Below are 21,511 nucleotides of genomic sequence, written 5' to 3'. Positions count from 1 at the left end.
TAGTAATGGAGAAATTACTAGAGCAATCTTTCCCCCACAACAATCTTTTCAGATTAATCAAAATGATAAGATTGTTAGCTTTAATGCTTTTTCAAAATTATTTGAAAATGACACTGCTTTAGTGACTACTCAACATATTAATGCCATGATTAAGCAGAATAATTATGCTAATATTTATATGAGTATTATGGGTGATCATAGTGTCTCTTTGCATAACAAAGTGGATAACATCATTTCCCTTTTACATACTAAGTCGAAAGGGAAGGAAAAAATTGCTCATAATAGTTTACAACCTCCTCCGGAAATTGAAGACTTCAAGATTAAAGACTATTCAGATCTTGAACATTTCTTGGAAAAGAAATTTAAAGGGGGTGGAGTTCAACCATTAAGTGTTGAAAACTTTCAGGAAGGAGAACCTAGCAATAAAAAGGAATTCTACGATAGTATTAATAAGATTTCAGAAAAGTATGATAGAAAACCTTACCAAAGGATGTTCTATTATCCTAGACCCACTCCTCAAGATGTTCTATTAGAAGAACATGAACACATTATAACTAATAGTTATAGTGGTAAGGAGATTTATGAATGGAACATTGATGGTTATACCGACCGACAGATTTATACAACGGTTCATAGAATGCTCATGTACAGTACTATATGTAAGGCAAACAAAAATAGTGATAAAACTATTGCGGATATGATAACTGCTGGCTTTACTGGTCAATTAAAAGGTTGGTGGGATAATTATCTCAGCCAAGATTAAAGGGATAAAGTAATGTTGGCAGTCAAACAAGAAGGGGAAGCGGTTACACAGAATGCAGTTTATACACTGGTTTTAAATATTATAGAACATTTCTCTGGAAGATGGTCTGATAACAGTGAGACCATAAGAACTCTACTTCAAAATCTAAGATGTAAAACCCTTACATCATTTAGATTTTATAAAGATGTATTCTTGTGTAGAGTAATGGAATTGCCAGAATGCAATAGTGTTCATTGGAAGTCCAAATTTATTGACGGTCTACCAAGCCTATTTGCTGAAAGAGTTAGAAAAGCAATCAGGGGTGATAACCCTAGTATCAATTATGATATGTTTACATATGGAAAGCTTATAAGCGCCTGTGTACAAGAAGTACTTTCTCTATGCAATGAAATTAAGCTGAATCAGCAGATTAAGCGTCATCGCTTAAATGAAAGGAAGCAATTAGGAGAATTTTGTGAACAATTTGCTTTTGATGTTCCTAAACAAAAGAATAGGGATAAGGATCAGGAACATATTCCTAAGAAAAAGAAAAAATCTTCCATTAAGGATTATGAGAAATGGAAGAAGAAAAAAATAGAAAATAAGCAAAGAAGAGCTGAAGAAGGAAAGAGCGACTCTTATAAAAGGAAGAAAAAGTATCATAAATCGGATACTTGCCACAGATGTGGAAGATTTGGTCATTATGCCAAGGATTGTAGAGTCAAGGAAAAGATTAAAAGCCTTGACATAGACGATAATATAAAGGATTCCCTTTATAAAATTATGCTTAATTCTGATTCAGGAACAGAATATAGCAGTGCAGAAGGATCTTCAACAAGTGAAGATCTCAGAGCTCTTCAACAAGAAGATTATTTAACTTCTGAAAATGAATGCTCTCCCTGTCAACAAGGAATGACATGTGAAAAGGAGGATGAAGACGACGATCTTTATAAGATCTATGATCAATTTAAAGAAATGAGTCTCAATGTCATTGATAATGACAAAATAATAGAGCTCCTTCAAAATATTAAAGACCCTGAAATCAGGGCACAAATCATTGATAAAATCAGTGACTCAAAAGAGAAGGATCATATTTATGAAAAGAATCATATTTCTAAAGAAATTCCTACTAAAGAAGGTTCATATACTATGGCAGAAGTAAAGAATCTTTTATTAGAAAGAAGGAAAATGATAAGTTCTCCCACCACAATCAGTGATTTAAAAGAAGAGATTAATAATCTCAAAGAAGACATTATACGTCTTAAAGAAAAGAACGTTGTTATAGAAGTTAAAATGGATGCTTTACAAACTCGTCTAGATTTAGAAAATGCTTCTGAATCATCTTCTTCTCTTGAAGGAGAAAATGATAATCTTGATTTGATAAAAAATCTTTCTTTAAAAAATAATAAGACAGACTTTTTATATAGTCTTAAAGCCTTTACTTCTCAAAAGTTTTATACTAAAATAACTCTTTTAATAGATTATAATTATAAAAAAGAATTTATTGCGCTTATTGATAGTGCAGCTGATTTAAATTGTATTCAAGAAGGCCTTATACCTTCAAGATATTTTCATAAGACAACTCATAGCCTTCGTTCTGCTAATGGCAGCAAAATGAATATTGAATTTAAATTACCAAAGCTTTTATATGTAAAGGGAAAAGTTGTGTCCCTCAAAGTTTTGTTTTAGTAAAAAATATCACTAATCAAATTATTTTGGGTGTACCTTTTATAAATGATATTTTCCCACTCACTCATTGGGATAATAATAAAATTATTGGAACCTGGAATAACAAACCATTTATTTTAGAGTTTGTCACTAAACCATTTACTAGAATGATAAATGATTTAACTGCTAAACTTTTGGTTTCGAAAAATAACCAAGTCAATTTCATAAAACAAGAAATTAATAGTATTGAAATTGAAAATATCTTACAAAATCCTAAATTACAAGATAAAATAAAGATCTTGGCCAATCAATTCTCTCTTGATACTTGTGGAGATCATCCCAACGCTTTTTGGAGTAGAAAAAAGCATGTTGTAAGTCTTCCATATGAAGATGATTTCAATGAGGATAATATTCCTACAAAGGCAAGACCTTGTCAAATGAACTCTGAATATTTAGAGTTATGCAAAAAAGAAATTAGCTCTTTATTACAAAAAGGCCTTATAAGGCATTCCAAATCACCATGGTCTTGTACGGCATTCTATGTTAATAAACATGCCGAACAGGAAAGGGGGGCACCCAGATTAGTAATTAATTATAAACCTCTTAATAAAGCTTTGAGATGGATTAGATATCCGATTCCTAATAAAAAGGATTTGTTAGATAGAGTTTATGATGCTATTATATTCTCTAAATTTGATCTGAAATCAGGCTATTGGCAGATTCAGATAAATGAATCAGACAGGTTTAAAACCGCTTTTAACATACCGATGGGATAATTTGAATGGAATGTTATGCCATTTGGCTTAAAAAATGCTCCATCAGAATTTCAGAAAATTATGAATGATATATTCATTCCTTATAGCAATTTTATAATTGTTTATATAGATGATATCTTAGTATTTTCAAAGAATGTGGAAACTCATTTTAAGCATCTTGAATTATTTAAGAAAATTATTGTGCAAAATGGTTTGGTTTTATCCCAGCCTAAGATGGCTTTGTTCAAAACAAATGTTAGATTCCTAGGTCATAATATTGAGAGAGGTAATATTAGCCCTATTCATAGGAGTATTGAATTTGCTTCAAAATTTCCTAATATTATAACTAATAAGACTCAGTTACAAAGATTTCTTGGAAGTCTTAATTATGTTGCTCCTTTTATTAAAGACTTGGCAAAAGATACTACTGTATTATACGACAGGTTAAAAAATAATCCTAAGGCTTGGACAGATGACCATACTGAAGCTGTCAAAAAGATTAAAGAAAAGGTTAAAAACCTTCCTTGTTTGACTTTGGCAAATCCAAATTGGGCCAAAACAGTAGAAACTGATGCTTCAGATATAGGTTATGGAGGAGTATTAACTCAATATTGTCCTAATAATAAACGACATTATATTGTTCAATTTTATTCGGGCAAATGGAATAATGCACAAAAGAATTATGCTACTATAGCTAAAGAAATTTTGGCTATAGTTAAATGTGTTCTTAAATTTCAAGGTGATCTTTATAATCAGAAGTTTTTAATAAAAACTGATTGCCAAGCTGCTAGATTTATGTTCAATAAAGACTGTAAACATGATGTTTCTAAACAAATGTTTGCTAGATGGCAAGCTCTTTTAGCACCTTTCGATTTTGAAATACAGTATAAGAAAGGTGAAGATAATAGTCTTCCTGATTTTCTTACTAGAGAATATCTAGACTAATAATTATTCTCTTTTCAGGATGAGACCAACATGGCCCCCTCCATCCAGGAGGGGAAGAGGAAGAACCAACCCAGGAAGAGGAGGTCATATCCTAGCTCAACAGGGTAGCAGAATACTAACATCATTTAATGTTAGTAATTCAACAGCTTCATCAAGTGGAATCAGTGGTATTGATACAAACCACCCGATGTATAAGGAATTTATGGATTTTATGAAATCCAAGAAAGAGTCGAATAATAATGATCCACCGTCATACTCTTCAATATTGATGGATGATGAGAACATAGAAGTTTTTGATATGAATGACAAAAAAGAAGTTATACTTCTTTTAGAAGAAAATGACCTCAAATGGAGAAATGAGCCATGGCAGATAATGGCCAGGTATTTGGATACAGTATCTTATACAACTACTGTATACAAATACAGAATGCACTATGAGATAATACTCTCATCTACAGGGTGCGAATTTCAACATTTTTACCCTGCTAATACCAAGAAAGTTTATAACTTTTCAAAATTAATTATAAAGAAAATTATAGCACCTGAAGAATGGGGTATGAGTACTTTAAAGGAATTGGATTATATCCACCCAGAGCAAAAAGTTGCGGTAAAATACAATTATTGGGATTATATTGATGGATTTAATAAAGTCCTGTTATATGAAAATGCTAATAGAAAGCATTCGTGGTTCATTAAAATATGTTCTAATGTATTTGACCGACATATTCCAAATTGGTTTTGTAAATGGTGGACTTTATATGGTCCTTCAGTGAAAATCCTACCAGAATCATACAAGAAATTATATTTGGAGTGGGTGGACATATCCCCAAAACTAATAAAGTTACAGGAAGAAAATATATTCTTCGAAGGAATATCTTTGATGTATTTCTTCATTGAATTTTCAATTCCCTGGATAATGAAATGGTCAATCGAAGTTAATAATACTTCAGAAGGATTTCCTTGTTTGCAGAGGACTTTTTATACTAAGTTCTGGAGTAAATTACTTCAGAAAAATCCTGAAGGCAAGTTACATGGCCAAGAAATTATTGATTTAATAAATGTTAAAATTAGTCAATATGAGGCTATTACCATAGAATCGCCCATCATAGAAGATGTAAGTCCATTCAAGAAGATTACAAGAAAAATTCAAATGAAGAAAGGACTTATCTCTAAAACAGAAGCTATAGCTTTATATATGGAAGAAGTAAAGAAAGATTTAATGAGAAATCTTGACATAGAAATAAAAGATGATATCTCCATGACATCAGCAAGCCATACAAATGATGATGATAAAGAAGATGATACATGCATTGCTGGGGAAGGTCAAGATATTGATGATGAAGAAATAGATCTTGAGACTATTCTCCAAAGATATCAACAACAACTAGAAGAATCTTCTAGTGCAAGCACAGCTGGAAAAGGAAAAGGAAAAGTATAAGATTCCAGCATTTGGTCACATAAAAGGCCAAAATAGTAGAAGTTGCTTTTATAAAGTAGCCGAAAGCATTATCGGCCATAAATAAAAATAAGACCATGTGAAAGCCATAGGGGATTGTCGGTCTTATCGTGTGTTTATTGGCCAATGTAAAAAGATGTGGGCCACTCTTTATTATTCGTTGTGCTTTGTAACCTCTATATAAGAGGAAGTGTGTATTCAGTAAGAGGCAGGTTTTAGAACCCCCTCTCTCTCTCTCTTAAATTCTCCCTCTCTTGTAATATTTCTAAGTATTTTCAATAAAAGTTTGCAATTTGGTTTGAAGATTATTATTATTATTATTATTATTATTATTATTATTATTATTATTATTATTATTATTATTATTATTATTATTATTGTTTTAGAACCCCCTCTCTCTCTCTCTTAAATTCTCACTCTCTTTGTAATATTTCTAAGTATTTTCAATAAAAGTTTGCAATTTGGTTTGAAGATTTCATCATAAGGTACTGTTTCTTATTCTTCTCCTATTTAAAATATTTCTTTATAATCATCAGCCCCATGATGGGCTAAACTGTTAGTGTTGAGCTATAACATACTAAGTTATTATAAGATGGCGTGTGTCTATTATGTTGACAGATTAAACAGGTTAGATTAAGGTCAGACATAGATAATCCGGGCCAGTATATGAAAAGATAGCCGAAGGAATCCGTTGGATTACCCGTTGGATTACCCAAGAGGGGCGGACCCGGATAGTAGGGGATTTTCGTATACTGTTGCCAGGACCATCTATGTTTATAAAGGTTCCTAATAGTCTAACTGTTGTACGATCCGTTGTAATTGGTATCAGAGCCAGATTCTTATAATAACTATAGGTGTTACAGCTTAACACAGTTTTCATTATGAATTTCATAAAGAGAAGATCTACTGTTAAAAACAGTAGAAAGGAAGAATATGATATACCTCAACATCTCGATCTACTTAATAAGTGGACTATTCCAAAAATTTCACCTAAAATTATATATCAAATGGGTACCTTTGAGAAACTAGGTCTCAAACAGGTGGTTAAAACCACAGAAGAAACTATCACTATTGATAGTGACAACTAGACTTTTAGATTATTATCTGATAATGATATAGCCCCTTATAGGGATATTTATAGATTTATGCATATTGGTTTAGTACAAGTTGCTTTTAAACCCCTTACTTTAAGAGGGCTACCAGAAAGCTTCATAGCAGCTTTACGTGATGGTAGAAATCATAATTGGAAGAGGTCTCTAATAGGGACAATTCAAACTAGTCTAGCATATGGACCTGTTTATTTTAATGCATATCCTAATTTACAAATCTCTTTACAGGACGAGAACTCATTAAGTTCCCTTATCTTAAATATTAAACTTCATGGTTATGATTATATGCCTGGTACTGAAGTTGTTTGTGTATGTTATAGAATTTATTATAAATTATTGCATACTTTAAATCCTATGTGTAAAATAATTGATTTTAAAAATGAAACTATTTTAATAGAAACTAACTTTGATAAATCTAAGGTAGTTACTAGAAGACCTATTAAGTGGGAAGAAATTGATTTTCCACAAGAGTGGGTTATTGAGAATGCTACTCAACCTCAAAATAATATTAATACTGAGGTTTCTGAAATTGAACAGTTAAATGATGGGACTGTTAAAATAAAATTTCATGAACCTGCTAATATGCTTATTGAAAATCGGAGTATGTCTTCTAGAATGACTAGATCTAACTCTTCTTATATTTCTCCTATCGATTATATTGTTCAAGTTCCGTCTCGTGCATCTACTTCTCAAATTAGAGAACCTTATAGATGTGACAATATAAAAATTGATAAAGAAAATATAGCTCAACCAATTCGAAGAGCTAATTCTGATTTAGATATAACTGAATCTGAAATGAATTTTCCAGATGGAATAACAGATTAAATAGTTTCTACATGACTGACAAAATTACTGATTTTAGTCCGGGATCTCCGGCAAGGGCTCGTATTGCTAAAGATTTTCAAAGGAAAAAATGGAAACTCTTTAGAAAATAGTTTTTCAACAACTTTAATAAAGTTGAAAGCATGATTTTCAAGAAGAATTTTATAAGGATGTTATAGATTCAGGGATAAATCATCTAATAGCTTTTGTTCCCTGGTTTATGTGCAAACATGTTCATAATTATATTACTATGCTTGAAAGAGATTTTACTCTTAGTAATGGAGAAATTACTAGAGCAATCTTTCCCCCACAACAGTCTTTTCAGATTAATAAAAATGATAAGATTGTTAACTTTAATGCTTTTTCAAAATTATTTGAAAATGACACTGCTTTAGTGACTACTCAACATATTAATGCCATGATTAAGCAGAATAATTATGCTAATATTTATATGAGTATTATGGGTGATCATATTGTCTCTTTGCATAACAAAGTAGATAACATCATTTCCCTTTTACATACTAAGTCAAAAGGGAAGGAAAAAATTGCTCATAATAGTTTACAACCTCCTCCGAAAATTGAAGACTTCAAGATTAAAGATTATTCAGATCTTGAACATTTCTTGGAAAAGAAATTTAAAGGGGGTGGAGTTCAACCATTAAGTGTTGAAAAATTTCAGGAAGGAGAACCTAGCAATAAAAAGGAATTCTATGATAGTATTAATAAGATTTCAGAAAAGTATGATAGAAAACCTTACCAAAGGATGTTCTATTATCCTAGACCCACTCCTCAAGATGTTCTATTAGAAGAACATGAACACATTATAACTAATAGTTATAGTGGTAAGGAGATTTATGAATGGAACATTGATGGTTATACCGACCGACAGATTTATACAACGGTTCATAGAATGTTCATGTACAGTACTATATGTAAGGCAAACAAAAATAGTGATAAAACTATTGCGGATATGATAACTGCTGGCTTTACTGGCCAATTAAAAGGTTGGTGGGATAATTATCTCAGCCAAGATCAAAGGGATAAAGTAATGTTGGCAGTAAAACAAGAAGGGGAAGCGGTTACACAGAATGCAGTTTATACACTGGTTTTAAATATTATAGAACATTTCTCTGGAAGATGGTCTGATAACAGTGAGACCATAAGAACTCTAAAATCTAAGATGTAAAACCCTTACATCATTTAGATTTTATAAAGATGTATTCTTGTGTAGAGTAATGGAATTGCCAGAATGCAATAGCGCTCATTGGAAGTCCAAATTTATTGACGGACTACCAAGCCTATTTGCTGAAAGAGTTAGAAAAGCAATCAGGGGTGATAACCCTAGTATCAATTATGATATGTTTACATATGGAAAGCTTATAAGTGCCTGTGTACAAGAAGGACTTTCTCTATGTAATGAAATTAAGCTGAATCAGCAGATTAAGCGTCATCGCTTAAATGAAATGAAGCAATTAGGAGAATTTTGGGAACAATTTGCTTTTGATGTTCCTAAACAAAAGAATAGGGATAAGGATCAGGAACATATTCCTAAGAAAAAGAAAAAATCTTCCATTAAGGATTATGAGAAATGGAAGAAGAACAAAATAGAAAATAAGCAAAGAAGAGCTGAAGAAGGAAAAGACGACTCTTATAAAAGGAAGAAAAAGTATCATAAATCGGATACTTGCCACAGATGTGGAAGATTTGGTCATTATGCCAAGGATTGCAGAGTCAAGGAAAAGATTAAAAGCCTTGACATAGACGATAATATAAAGGATTCCCTTTATAAAATTATGCTTAATTCTGATTCAGGAACAGAATATAGCAGTACAGAAGGATCTTCAACAAGTGAAGATCTCAGAGCTCTTCAACAAGAAGATTATTTAACTTCTGAAAATGAATGCTCTCCCTGTCAACAAGGAATGACATGTGAAAAGGAGGATGAAGACGATGATCTTTATAAGATCTATGATCAATTTAAAGAAATGAGTCTCAATGTCATTGATAATGACAAAATAATAGAGCTCCTTCAAAATATTAAAGACCCTGAAATCAGGGCACAAATCATTGATAAAATTAGTGACTCAAAAGAGAAGGATCATATTTATGAAAAGAATCATATTTCTAAAGAAATTCCTACTAAAGAAGGTTCATATACTATGGCAGAAGTAAAGAATCTCGTATTAGAAAGAAGGAAAATGATAAGTTCTCCCACCACAATCAGTGATTTAAAAGAAGAGATTAATAATCTCAAAGAAGACATTATACGTCTTAAAGAAAAGAACGTTGTTATAGAAGTTAGAATGGATGCTTTACAAACTCGTCTAGATTTAGAAAATGCTTCTGAATCATCTTCTTCTCTTGAAGGAGAAAATGATAATCTTGATTTTATAAAAAATCTTTCTTTAAAAAATAATAAGACAGACTTTTTATATAGTCTTAAAGCCTTTACTTCTCAAAAGTTTTATACTAAAATAACTCTTTTAATAGATTATAATTATAAAAAAGAATTTATTGCGCTTATTGATAGTGCAGCTGATTTAAATTGTATTCAAGAAGGCCTTATACCTTCAAGATATTTTCATAAAACAACTCATAGCCTTCGTTCTGCTAATGGCAGCAAAATGAATATTGAATTTAAATTACCCAAAGCTTTTATATGTAAAGGGAAAAGTTGTGTCCCTCAAAGTTTTGTTTTAGTAAAAAATATCACTAATCAAATTATTCTGGGTGTACCTTTTATAAATGATATTTTCCCACTCACTCATTGGGATAATAATAAAATTATTGGAACCTGGAATAACAAACCATTTATTTTAGAGTTTGTCACTAAACCATTTACTAGAATGATAAATGATTTAACTGCTAAACTTTTGGTTTCAAAAAATAACCAAGTCAATTTCATAAAACAAGAAATTAATAGTATTGAAATTGAAAATATCTTACAAAATCCCAAATTACAAGATAAAATAAAGATCTTGGCCAATCAATTCTCTCTTGATATTTGTGGAGATCATCCCAACGCTTTTTGGAATAGGAAAAAGCATGTTGTAAGTCTTCCATATGAAGATGATTTCAATGAGGATAATATTCCTACAAAGGCAAGACCTTGTCAAATGAACTCTGAATATTTAGAGTTATGCAAAAAAGAAATTAGCTCTTTATTACAAAAAGGCCTTATAAGGCAATCCAAATCACCATGGTCGTGTACGGCATTCTATGTTAATAAACATGCCGAACAGGAAAGGGGGGCACCCCGATTAGTAATAAATTATAAACCTCTTAATAAAGCGTTGAGATGGATTAGATATCCGATTCCTAATAAAAAGGATTTGTTAGATAGAGTTTATGATGCTATTATATTCTCTAAATTTGACCTGAAATCAGGTTATTGGCAGATTCAGATAAATGAATCAGACAGGTTTAAAACCGCTTTTAACGTACCGATGGGACAATTTGAATGGAATGTTATGCCATTTGGCTTAAAAAATGCCCCATCAGAATATCAGAAAATTATGAATGATATATTCATTCCTTATAGCAATTTTATAATTGTTTATATAGATGATATCTTAGTGTTTTCAAAAAATGTGGAAACTCATTTTAAGCATCTTGAATTATTTAAGAAAATTATTATGCAAAATGGTTTGGTTTTATCTCAGCCTAAGATGGCTTTGTTCAAAACAAATGTCAGATTCCTTGGCCATAATATTGAAAGAGGTAATATTAGCCCTATTAATAGAAGTATTGAATTTGCTTCAAAGTTTCCTGATGTTATAACTAATAAGACTCAGTTACAAAGATTTCTTGGAAGTCTTAATTATGTTGCTCCTTTTATTAAAGACTTGGCAAAAGATACTGCTGTTTTATACGACAGGTTAAAAAATAATCCGAAGGCTTGGACAGATAGTCACACTGAGGCAGTCAAAAAGATTAAAGGAAAGGTTAAAAACCTTCCCTGTTTGACTTTGGCAAATCCTAATTGGGCTAAAACAGTAGAAACTGATGCATCAGATATAGGTTATGGGGGAGTATTAACCCAATATTGTCCTGATAATAAGCGACAATATATTGTTCAATTTTATTCTGGCAAATGGAATAATGCACAAAAGAATTATGCTACCATAGCTAAAGAAATTTTGGCTATAGTTAAATGTGTTCTTAAATTTCAAGGTGATCTTTATAATCAGAAGTTTTTAATAAAAACTGATTGCCAAGCAGCTAAATTTATGTTTAATAAAGATTGCAAACATGATGTGTCTAAACAGATGTTTGCAAGATGGCAAGCTTTATTAGCTCCTTTTGATTTTGAAATACAGTATAAAAAAGGTGAAGATAATAGTCTTCCTGATTTTCTTACTAGAGAATATCTAGACTAATAATTATTCTCTTTTCAGGATGAGACCAACTTGGCCCCCTCCATCTAGGAGAGGACGAGGAAGAACTAACCCAGGAAGAGGAGGTCATATCCTCGCTCAACAAGGTAGCAGAATACTAACATCATTTAATGTTGGTAGTTCAACGGCTTCATCAAGTGGAACCAGTGGTATTGATACAAACCACCCGATGTATAAGGAGTTTATGGATTTTATGAAATCCAAGAAAGAGTCGGATAATAATAATAATCCACCGTCATACTCTTCAATTTTAATGGATGATGAGAACATAGAGGTTTTTGACATGAATGATAAGAAAGAAGTTATACTTCTTTTAGAAGAAAATGATCTCAAATGGAGAAATGAGCCATGGCAGATAATGGCTAGATATTTGGATACAGTATCTTATACTACTACTGTGTACAAATACAGAATGCACTATGAGATAATACTCTCATCCACAGGGTGCGAATTTCAGCATTTTTACCCTGCTAATACTAAGAAAGTTTATAACTTTTCAAAATTAATTATAAAAAAAGATTATAGCACCTGAAGAGTGGGGAATGAGTACTTTGAAGGAATTGGATTATATCCACCCAGAGCAAAAAGTTGCGGTAAAATACAATTATTGGGATTATATTGATGGATTTAATAAAGTCCTGTTATATGAAAATGCTAATAGGAAGCATTCGTGGTTCATTAAAATATGTTCTAATGTATTTGACAGACATATTCCAAATTGGTTTTGTAAATGGTGGACTTTATATGGTCCTTCAGTAAAAATCCTACCAGAATCATACAAGAAATTATATTTGGAATGGGTGGACATATCCCCAAAATTAATAAAGTTACAGGAAGAAAATGTATTCTTCGAAGGAATATCTTTGATGTATTTCTTCATTGAATTTTCAATTCCCTGGATCATGAAATGGTCAATCGAAGTTAATAATACTTCAGAAGGATTTCCTTGTTTACAGAGGACTTTTTATACTAAGTTCTGGAGTTATTATTATTATTATTATTATTATTATTGTTATTGTTATTGTTATTGTTATTGTTATTGTTATTGTTATTGTTATTGTTATTGTTATTGTTATTGTTATTGTTATTGTTATTGTTATTGTTATTGTTATTCTTATTCTTATTATTATTGTTATTATTATTCTTATTGTTATTGTTATTGTTATTGTTATTATTCTTATTATTATTGTTATTGTTATTATTATTGCAGAAGAAAATGCCTAGAAGAAGAGAAAAGAAATAATGCAATTGGAGGTTCATGTGATTTGAAGTCACAAAATTAATAAATATTATTAAAATAGAAGTTATTAAAAAAAGTGATATGAGTTATGAAAATGATTTTTAAAATAATTAATAAAAATAATATTAAGTAGAGATTATTGTATTATTATATAATGAAATGGTGGAATAAAATGCCAAGAAGAGAAAACAAATAATGCAATTGGAAGTTATACATAGGTGGCACGTTACTTCTATATATTTTTAGCTTTATATTTATAATATTTATAGATTTCATGCATTTAATTGAAAAACAATAATAGGAGCAAAAAAAAACATATCCCTTATTTGTTAGATTCATATACAATGTATTTATGTGGAATAAAAAATAAAGAAGATAAAATTCAAACAATTATCACACATAAAATTATTAAGCATTTTTTCATAAATTTACAATTCAAAATATGTGAAAATCTAAAGTACGACAACTCATGGGATAGATATTTACCTCTCAATTAACAAAATTAAAAGAAAAAAGAATATAAAATTATGAAGATTTAGAGTAACACAGCGGCAATAAAGTTATTAATACAAAATGACTATTTAGAAATAAAAATATTATTCTTATAGTTAAGTATTCAATTTTACCAAAAGTTCTAAATTATTATATTTTTCATTTCCTTGCTCTCAATCTTAAATTAATTATTTCACCATTTCAATCTTCACCATGTATATCAGATTATCTATACCTGCAAAATGATGAAACAATATTATTTTTACAGTTGTGAATTGTAATTAAGTTCAAAATTTAATTCAATCATTAAATCTAACTTTTCTTTAAGTTCTAAATCATTTGGCTTACTCGGGCAATTCATGTAATTTCTTGATACTATTTGACTTTGTTTACTTTATCCTGAAATTCACAAATTGGTCATTATCCATAAGGCTCAATCATTTGGCTTGCTCGAGCAATTCATGTTAATTCTATTATTATTTGACTTTGTTTATGTTAGAGCCAATTTTTGCATGGGTGTCCTCTACGCAGTGTAACTATAAAATATTGAACACTTCGAAACAAGTCGCCAAGGTCGAAATATCCTCCACTTTATTCATCAGGTTCCAAGGAATCTTCATCTTACCTTTATCCATTTTGCAATCAATAAAGAATCTATTTTAGTAATAATCTTGGCAAATCTCTGTGTTTTGCACCACACCAAACAAATTTGGAGGGCCATTGTCTCAGCATATATAATTGTTGTTTTGCCGACCAAAAGAGTTTACAATCATGTTTCTATATGTTGAAGTCTCGAATGATATATCCGCCTACACTGATGCTTGGGTTTCCTCACGAACAACGATCTGCGTTTAGTTTGGAAATCCCTCCTTAAGGCAGCTTCTAGGAAGTTTTAATGATCTTAAGCTTAGGTTTGACATTCTCGATAAGTTAATGAATTTGAGGCCAATGAGTAGAAACACCAATTTGAGGAAAATGTTTATGGATAATGTGGTGATCTCATGACAAATTTGTTGACAAATCTTAGCTAAGGATGTGGATCCTTACCAACCCAAATTTCCTCTTGCAAATATTTTTCCATATTTGTTAGTTGATAATCAAGGAGAAGGCTCAACTTATGAATTGGATTATTAAAATCTTTAGATCACTATTTTAGAATTGATTTCCCAAACAATCTCCAAATGAAACTTTCTATGGAAAATGGTCAAAAATACCCTTAAACTATTGACAATAGAGCAAATATACCCTCCATTTGAGTTTGGGTGCAAAACTACCCTCACCGTTACCCAATAGGCTCGAAAGTACCCTTCACTAACAGAAGAGTGGAAAAAAGGATTTAAGAAAACTTATAAAATAAGAAAAGGTTGACTTTTTCTTTTGTTGCCTCCTCTCTCATTCTGTTCCATCCACTAACAGCACCCGTTTTATAAAAAAAAGTTTTTTTTCTCAAGGTAAATATATCAAGAACTTGCGTGATTTTTCCATATACGAGCAAAAATGCTAAATTCAAGTTATGCCATCTCATTGCCAAGTAGAGCAAATATATATCAAGCAGAGGATATGTAGAAATCTTGAGTACTTTGGTCGAAAAGTCTAAATCTATTACTCATTTTTCTATCATTACTGAACAAAATTGAGCTAGAATTTCAGCGTATGCAAATTAAACTGAACAATTCAACATATACACTGTCACTAATTGTTCTAGTAGGAAAACTTTGCTCTTTGTATCATTCCTACATGCTAGCTTTCTCCGCTCAATATCCTACAATATGCAATTAGTTCATGTTTACTTTTAGGGATAAGGGTCTGAAAAATATCTCAACTTTGGTCGGATTTGCTGTTGCGATACTAAACTTTCATGAGGAGCTATTACCTCCCTAGACTATTTAATACCGTATTTTAAACATATATATTTGTCCACATGGACATAAAAAATAATGCAAAATTATAAATAGTAGTGTGTCCACGTGGGCACATATATACCTTTAAAATACACTATTAAATAGTTCAGGGGTAAAAAATACGGTATTAAATAGTCTAGGGAGGTAATAGGTCCTTATGAAAGTTTAGTATCGCAACAACAAATCCGCCCAAAGTTGGGATATTTTTCAGACCCTTATCCCTTACTTTTAAGTAACTTATATGCATACAAGAGAAATATTAAAAGGTTGCAATTTATCTTGATTGCTATATATGTTGCCACTTGTCGAAGAATAATACTTGAAGGTTGAAGTTAGTTTGTTTTGCAATATTGATCAGAAATGACTTCAATACAATAAAATCAACTTTTAACGGTAATAAATATACGTATTAATAAAAAGGTCTTTATCACATTAGTTACTTATTATTTTATCCAATATCGTTATAGGTTTTAGACACATTTACGAAGAGTGTTAATTAGTTTATATTAAGTCTTGACTTAAAGTGATAATTATGGAAAGGTGTCTTGACACTCAATCCAACAAACTCATGCAAAAGCTCCTAGATTTATTCTGGAGTAAGATCTTATACCAAAAATATGAACATAAAAGGAGAGAAAGAAATGTATCAACTAATAATTAAGAGAGAAGAGGGGTAAAGAAGTGTTGTTCAAAATATATACATACATATATTTATTTATTTATTTAATCGTAATTAAGCTATTATCGTTAATTAATTGTCACTAATGATATTTTTGATGTGGTGCTTATATACAAATTTGTTTACTTGACATCATAAAATTTCATCATCGCACTCCAAACATTAGTTAATGGGTGTTTTTTTTCTTTTTTCGAATACAAGCCATGGTAGTGGGTGAAACTTGAGTGTAGATTAGTCAAAATGAGTTCAGTTTTGTGTGACAAAAGATGGATTTAAAATAGTTTTTTTTGTTTGGGTTTTGGTTCGATCTGATTTAATAGGTAAGGAAGGAACAAAGAAGAAGAAGAGGTAGGAAATGGGTGGCAACGGACAGAATGAGAGTGAAAATTGGGAGGGGCGGGTGAAAAGAAAATGTTGACTTTTTCTTATTTTAAAAGTTTTTTAAATTCTTTTTTTTTTACTTTTACTTTAGCCAGGGGTATTTTTGAGCCTATTGAGTAACGGTGAGGATAGTTTTGCACCCAAACTCAAACGGAGGGAATATTTGCTCTATTTGTAATAGTTTGAGGGTATTTTTGACCCTTTTTCCAACTTTCTATAGGTAACTTCTTTTTAAAAAATGATCCACATATTCATTGTTTGGATCAAGGCAACACATGCACTCATTTAGAAAGAAGGAAGTTGAATACTCATTCACTTAATATTGTCGTTTGTAGGGATCATGTTTTTCAAAAGTTTTCAATTAAAAAATCAGAAGAAAATTTTGAAAGGACTTTGTTTTTGTGTCAATGTATTTCAAGTTGAGGAACAACGTAACTAAAATTACCACCAAGTGTCATGGTCCAAACAACTAAATCCTCCACATAATCACGCTTTTTAGTATTGATACTCCTAATGTGGTTTCTTAATTATTCTGGAATATTAATTTCAAACAACTTTAAAAGATCCATAATTGTTATTAACAAAGAAGTCAGTCAACTACTGTGGTTTTCTTAGGAACAAAACTTGTACAAAGATTAACGATAGGTCTTATACCTGACAAATTGTCCCAAAGAAATGACCAATTATCTTTGTTGATGGTGTATCTTAGATAATCTCATTAATTATTTGATTTGTCGTAAATTAACATGTATATGTGTGTGCGTGTATTTGTTGTAAATTAATATGTATATATGAGTGTGTGCGCGCGGGTGCGTGCGCGTGCATTTGTGTCAATATATATATATATATATATATATATATATATATATATATATATATATATATAACTAATACCATATAACTTATTTCACCTTCTATCCCGCATAAATTATATCTAGATTCCCTCATAAATTATGTATGTATGAATTATGTAGGATTATAAGAAATGCAACCAAACACCGTATAAAACTAATACGTGAATAACTTTTATACAAAGTTTTGAAACCTACCAACCAACGATTGTATAAAAATAATACATTATTTGCTTTTATTATATTTACAAACCAAACATGGTATAAAATAAATACACGAATAACCAAATTAATACATGAAGAATCAAAGATTGCAATATTAATATTTTAATAGGAGATGAACTTCTCACCAACTATAGTTTGGAGCAAAAAAAAAAGCTATGTATGTCTTACCACGGACCTACACAATACTTGGATATATACGTGACATGGACGGATAAGGATCAAAGGGACAATTGAAAGAAAACAAGAAATCATATGTGGATTAAAATTAAGAAATTGAAATTATGAGCAACAAGGGGCTAAAACTTTCAATTTCCATTTGATTTCCACAACCCAAGATTAACCCTACTCAATAATTAAAAAACAATCAACAGATGACCACAAATGAGAGACAATTTAATTGATCAAGCAAAGAAGTCAACTAACAATTCCAAGAGTTCACACTAATCATTCACTAATTTCTTAAGAAAATTACACTAGGCACTAAAGTTAAAAACTATAAATTTAAGAGTATTTAACTTCTTTTTTTATTCAAAGGATAGATTATATTATAAATGCTAAAGCAAAGAGGGGCTACTATGAGCAGTAGTGGTACTTGTTTGTGTTGTGGCATGGCCACTTACACGAGAATTACAAAATTTAGTTTTCCTTGAGTACATAGTTCCTAAAATGTTTATTGATATTGTATTGTTCACAAGAAATGGAAGACAATCAAAAACTTGGGTGCTCCAAAAAGTTGCATTTTAACCCTTCATTGCTTAGCATGTCTGCCACTCTATTTTGCTCCATGTAGATGTGGGTTGGTGGTGTTGTCCTTTGCTTATCCGTCAAGGGCCTCAATTTATAGATTAAGTTTTTATAGATAGGTTACCACTATAGCATATTAATAACTTCCTTGGGATCCATATTGATATCTAAGGGAGTTAGGTTGTTGACACTGCCATAATAAGACCCTGTTTGAAGGCTCGAAGCTCTGCTAGTTGCGGAGTGGTGCTGGTATCTTTGCTAAGGAAGCAAATTATCCAATCACCCCTGTGATTTATGTTGACTCCACCCAAGCCACCCAGCTTTCCATTGTCAGGGTTGTTTTTAATAGAACCATTAGTTTTAAGCATGTACCTTCCTGGTAAGGGTGGGGGATTTCATTTGACATAGTGGTTTTGGGATTGTGGAGCTTTGGGTTGTTTTTGCTTATGTAAAGAAATTTAATGCCTGAACTATATTATTGTTATGAGGGATATCCTCCTTCTTTTTGTTGATAAGATTGTGTTCCTGTGTAGCCAAATAGTCTAGAAGCAAAAAGGTAAATATTCTCCCCAACTATGGAGATTGTTGTAGTTTTTCCTTTTAATGCCACTCCAATTGATTACCCAGTTTTCTCGAGTTATCATATTATTTTTTAGATTATGGGGGTGGTGTTATTTGCCCAGATGGGCTTTCCAGAAATTGACAACCTTAATACACCCAAAGAAGATGTGTTATATGTCCTCCGCGTGATGGTCGCAAGCATGACATGTAGACGTTACATCCAGCCATATCCTATTCAAGTAGGAGGATGTAGGGAGTCTTTTATTGTGCATGAGCTCGAAGAAGATTTTGATCTTGTTAGGGCAAGGCATAGTCCAGATCCATTAAAAATACTTTATGCCTTCGTTGGCATGTGGGGGGTGATCATAGTTGTGGATTAAGGAGTTTTCATGATCCAATCTTAGGGCAAGGCATGATGTGGAGTTTAGTGTATTGCTCCCACATCGAAAAGATAGTGTCTTGCTTACCAAGGTAAGGATCACATTCTTAAGCTTAGGTGGATCCACTAGCTAATGTCCAATTGGGACAATCCTACGGGGTAACGTAGTTTAGGGACTTGGATAATCGCCACTAGTCTAACTCGATGCTAAGTAAACTCCAACAAAAATACATATAGAATCATATCAAGTCTGTAAAATCTTAGTCTTTGAAATGGTAAGAATCTACTAATACCAATTCAATCATAAAGACTCGTAATCATAAGAACAACTCCTTTAAAATATCATGAATTAATAACATAATTAATTCATAAAAGACACTTTATCGAAAACATCTAAATCATGATAATCTTTCATAATGAGAATACTTCAATCGAAAGCAACCTAATTTCATAAAACATAAGATACTTTACTTGAAAAAACCAGAATCATAGTCTCCTCACTTCATAATGCCATGCATAATCTTCAAAGTCTTATATCATGATCATGAAGTATTCATATAACATGGGTTCATACGGAAATTCTTGAAAACATATAATTTAGATCAAATCATGCATAATAAGATCAAATATAATGAATTTATTCACAAACAATTGAATACATAACGAATCATGCAAACCTTAGAATTTGGGTTGTAATTATAAAAAGGGAAAAAGGACAAATATACCCCCGAACTTTCGAAAATGATATGTCAATACCCTTCGTCATACTTTTCGGACATCAAAGCCCTTGCCGTCCAATAAGTACCTTAAGCTTAAACTGAAATGGAGGGAAAAATATGGGGGATACTTGGACATCATATCAATTTCGGCCTCCCAAGTAGCACCCTCAGCTAATTGATTCCTTCAAAGGGCTTTCATGGAAGCAACTTCTTTATTTCTCAACTTCTAGACTTGATGATCTAGAATATCAATTGAAACCTCTTCGTAAGAAAGACTTTCCTTAACACCAACACTCACCAACGGCACCCCCGAAGTAGGATCACCAATAAACTTCCTCAACAATGAAACATGAAGTACCAGATGCACCGATGTCGATTTGGAAGGCAAATCCACCTGATAGGCTGCCTTGATGAAATGCCTCAAAATCTAATATGGGCCTACATAACGGGGACTAAGCTTCCCTTTTTTTCCAAATCTCATCACACCCTTTATAAGTGAGATTTTCAAGTAAACTCAATTATCAACATCGAATTCAAGTTCTCTTCTTCTAACATCTGCATAAGACTTTTGTCGACTTTGATCCATTTTCAACCTTTATCTAATAAGTCAAACCTTCTACATAGCCTCATGCACTAACTCGGGCGTATCAAAGTGACCTTACAAACTTCAAACTAACCAATAGGAGACTGGCACCTCCTACCATAGAGAGCCTCAAATGGAGCCATCTAAATACTCGAGTGATAACTATTATTGTAAGAAAAATCAATCAAAAGCAAGTGATCATCCCAATTAAACTTAAAGTCAATCACATAAGCTCTCAACATATCCTTCAAAGTGTAAATATTATGCTTACTTGAGTACCAAGACCTTTCTGAAATGACCTCTAAAATTGAAAAGTAAACTAGGTACCTTTATTTGAAATGATGGGTAAGGGCACTCCATGCAACCTTACCATCTCCTGAATATAAAGCTTTGCATAGTACTCGGTTGAAAATGAGGTATTCACGAGAATAAAATGCACCGACTTAGTCATTCGATCTACAACAATCTAATAGAATCATACTATCAATGAGTACGAGGTAAACCTATAATAAAGATCATATTGAAATCTTCCCACTTCCAAGTAGGAATGCTAATGTCTTGAGCCAAACCTCTCAATTTTTTATACTCAACTTTACCTTGTTGATAATTAGGACACTTAGCCACAAACTCCATACTATCATTCTTCATCCCATTACATCAATATACATTTCATAGAACACAACATATCTTGGTGGCTGCTAGGTAAATTGAATATTGAGAACTCTAAGCTACAAATAAAATATGTTGTCTCAACTTATTCATATTTGAAGCACATAACCAACCTTGGTAATGAAGCACACCATCTCCCCCAGGGAGAAAGCCTTAATGGCTTTTTCGAAAACCACATTCTTTACCTCAATCA

The sequence above is a fragment of the Solanum stenotomum genome, chromosome 9, assembly GCF_019186545.1.
Source record: "Solanum stenotomum isolate F172 chromosome 9, ASM1918654v1, whole genome shotgun sequence".
NCBI lineage: Eukaryota > Viridiplantae > Streptophyta > Magnoliopsida > Solanales > Solanaceae > Solanum > Solanum stenotomum.
This window is presented reverse-complemented; position numbering follows the sequence as displayed.